This window comes from Teleopsis dalmanni, chromosome 2, assembly GCF_002237135.1.
Source record: "Teleopsis dalmanni isolate 2A chromosome 2, ASM223713v2, whole genome shotgun sequence".
NCBI classification, from domain to species: Eukaryota; Metazoa; Arthropoda; class Insecta; order Diptera; family Diopsidae; genus Teleopsis; species Teleopsis dalmanni.
In genome coordinates, this window is record NC_051847.1 from 145,608,659 (window position 1) to 145,612,238 (window position 3,580).

The following is a 3,580-nucleotide window of genomic DNA, read 5'->3' on the forward strand; positions in this document are numbered from 1 at the left end:
TATTTAATTTTATTTTATAAGCAGAGATCAAATAAACAAATAAATTTGTTGAGAAAATGATTTCATTAAAGACACTAAATAGTGAAGCAGTGGAGAATTGTTTTAATAGAACGCTGGTTCATAGACGAGAGCAAGAAAACAGGAAGGAAAAACATAAAATAATGAAAAACAAAAAAAAAAACACTAGCGTAGATTGTGATACATAATTGATTTGGCACAAGCAAAGCAAAGCACAGCACAACGCAGCAAGCAAAGCTTCACAAGGAAAAACACTGCCAAACACAAACAATAAATCTAATTGGAATCTTACTAGTAATTTATGAGGCAGTTTTAAAAGAACAATGACTTTGATCGTTGCAAACAAAGCACAATTTTCATCAAGCACTTGTCCGAAAAGAGGGCCACTTTTACATTAAGTTTTTTGTTTTTGTTTTCTTTTAATGATTCAAGTTTATTTTCACAAGAATTTCACTGGATTTTATTTTATGTGACTCATGTTCGATCGAAGTGCAGCAGTTTATTTTTTGTGCACATATAGCATATTTCTTTCCTTACATTATAACCACCAATAAAATTGTTGTTTTCCGCCGTACGCCTTGCTTTCAAAGAAAGCTTAAGGAGAGGTGTAAGGGGGAAAGTGGCATGTGCCAAGTTTAAAACTCAGCCTTTTTTAAGATTATTTTATAGCTTTTTAATGCGATTTTAATATTTGAATTACTCAAAAACCAAAAAAAAGACATAATATTGTCTTGTCTGGTGGTATTTTTACTGAAGTTTTTTTCTCTTTACAGCGCCCACATTCATGAAAGTCAAAAATAAAAAAAAAATAAAAAAAACAAAAACTCTACTAAAATTGAACACACAACAACTGCTTTTATTTGTATTTTTATTCACATTAAACACAAAACAATTAAATTGCTAACCGTTTAACTCTTTTCCTTGTATTGAAATATATATAAATATTTGAAAATATATTATTTACTTCTAGTTTAATTTTCAATAATGAAAATCGGAAAATTTTTTTAACACACAAATTCACACGACAGCGAAATCCATAGCCATAACGCTACTGCAGAGACAAATACGACTACGACTACGACGACGACGATGACGACAAGAGCAGAGTATAATAACTAAAATATTTTTCTCCAATACTCCATCATGGTCAAAACTGGAGTCTGACGCAAAAGAGAGTGAATGAATAACAGCAACAAGAAACAGTAGTACATCAGCATGCAGTGCATGCCATAGCATAAATTAAAACTACAATAATAAGAAAGAGCGTAAGAGGGCAGAATTTTTTCTTGTGTACGTGTGTGCGTGTGATAAGCGAAGAGATTTTTATTGTAAAATATTCTACCACAGTTTTCTTTCATATGCGTTTTTTTTTTTTTGCTTTGCTTTGGGTGGGTTGGTTGAAGGCGCGCATATGATAGAGCAGCAATTCAATATACGTAATATTTTAAAAACAACAGAGTATGAAGAAGCAGTGGTAACTCAACACAACTCAGCTGAGCTAAGCTACGAACGTGTACAATTATAAGAGCATGGAATTGGAGATTTTTAACATTTGTTGGGGTTGCAGTGTTACAAAAATTTTATTTTATTTTATTTACAGCACTGCAGGTATTTACGTACAGGTGAATAGTACAAAAAACAATTCAAATAAAATATATAACCAAAATTCATTTGTATATAACAAAATTAAATTTTTTTTAAAAAAAAAAATTCATTTTTTTAAAACAAAAATTTATTTTATTATAACAAAATTTCTTTTTTTTATAACAATAATAAAAAAAAAATATTGGTAAAACAACTCATAAAAAATTAGTAATACAACGAATATCCAGAAAGGAATGGAACGAGATTTTATCATGCATTAAATCTGTTATTTTAAAATTGGAGCTTGAAATTAAACTTTCAGAAAGTTTAAATTTTTTAGCTTTTTTATTTGTGTTGATAATCAACAAAATAAAAGAAAGAATGAAATACTATAAAAGGATTAAGTTGCTTTCCCCGTAACCACATAAGCACCGCCACATATAGATACCGTTCAAAAATGAATATAAAACAAAAAAATATCACGGGTATTATACATTATAATCTAGGATAATCTTCCCGAGAACAAAATAATAATAAATAGTTTCTATTTATTTGTACTGAAATAACAATAGAAACAATAAAGAAAAAACTATACAGATACCTTAACAAAGGTATTAAAGCTAGACTATGTAATAGCAACAATCTAAAATTAGTCTAAAACAACAAATATCACTGCATTATACATTTCATTATCCATATCATTATTCATTTCTACTTATATAATCAGAACTGTCCAAAAAATAAAAACGGTTCTAGTTTATGAGCGTGTACTATAACATAACAGCACCATTAATGAAATTAATTAAGCAAAATTAAGTAGTGCCACGTACCTATCATTAAAACCTATCTATAAACCTATTTTTCTTTCCATACGAACATTATAAACCTATATATAGAATCTTAAATAAACCAAGACGTTATCTTTATTAATTATAAATAGCTCTACAGAATGTAATATAGCTGCAACAATAAAACTTACAGGCAGAAAATTCTGCGAGCCAATTTTTCCACTGCAATAGATCTTCTCTATACGTAACGAATAGTTTATTATTTTCCTAACCATATACAATACTATTGATGAAGATATAAAAATTTCAATATACATTATACATTATCAACCCTATTAAACTTCATTCAAATAATTTATTTATTAAGTTGTATTGCATATGAATTGAATTTATATTAATTACATTGTAAACCTCATCATCACCACACTTACGCATTCACACATTCCACAAATTAGCTTAAATATATACATTAAAATTAACAATAATGGAAAACGAAAAAGTGCTAGCGAACTGCACTAAAAATCCAACACAAAAATATGAAAAAATTTCTTCAGAACACGATTGCAAAAACATATTTATTGTTAAAAAATGTATACATAAGATTTAAAAAAAATTATGAGAAGCAATTTTTCAATCATAATTAATAATGAGCCATTCAAGGAGTAGTTAATTAAGAATTTTGTAACACACCCTTTCACTCTGACAAACCCATGTGCTAGTCGAATAACAAAAACAAAAGTTCGCAACTACGAAGAAGCACTACAAAGTCAACGTTAATGTGAGTCAATTAATTTAAGTATATAATTTTGAATCATCAACCAAAATAAAAATAAAAATTAAAGAGAATTCATAAAAATAATTTTACGCTAAACAAAAAAAAAATGTCGTCATATTTGGATTTTAAAAACACAAATAATCGGTGGTGGATTTTTACAAGTATGCCGGTATCTACCCAAATCAAATGGAATGGAAGTAAAAGAGCAAAACTATAAATAGGGAAGTAAAAGAGAATAAATTGGGAAAGTACTTAATGGCATTTAGGAAAGGTTTCCTTAAAACGTTTATATGTATTAGAAGCTACTAGTATAACATAAAATAGATCACCGACTTTTCTTAAAAATTATATGTGCGATTGGGTTCAAGTACAAAAAACTGTGCTACATAACACGTAGCAAAGAATAATTTTTTCG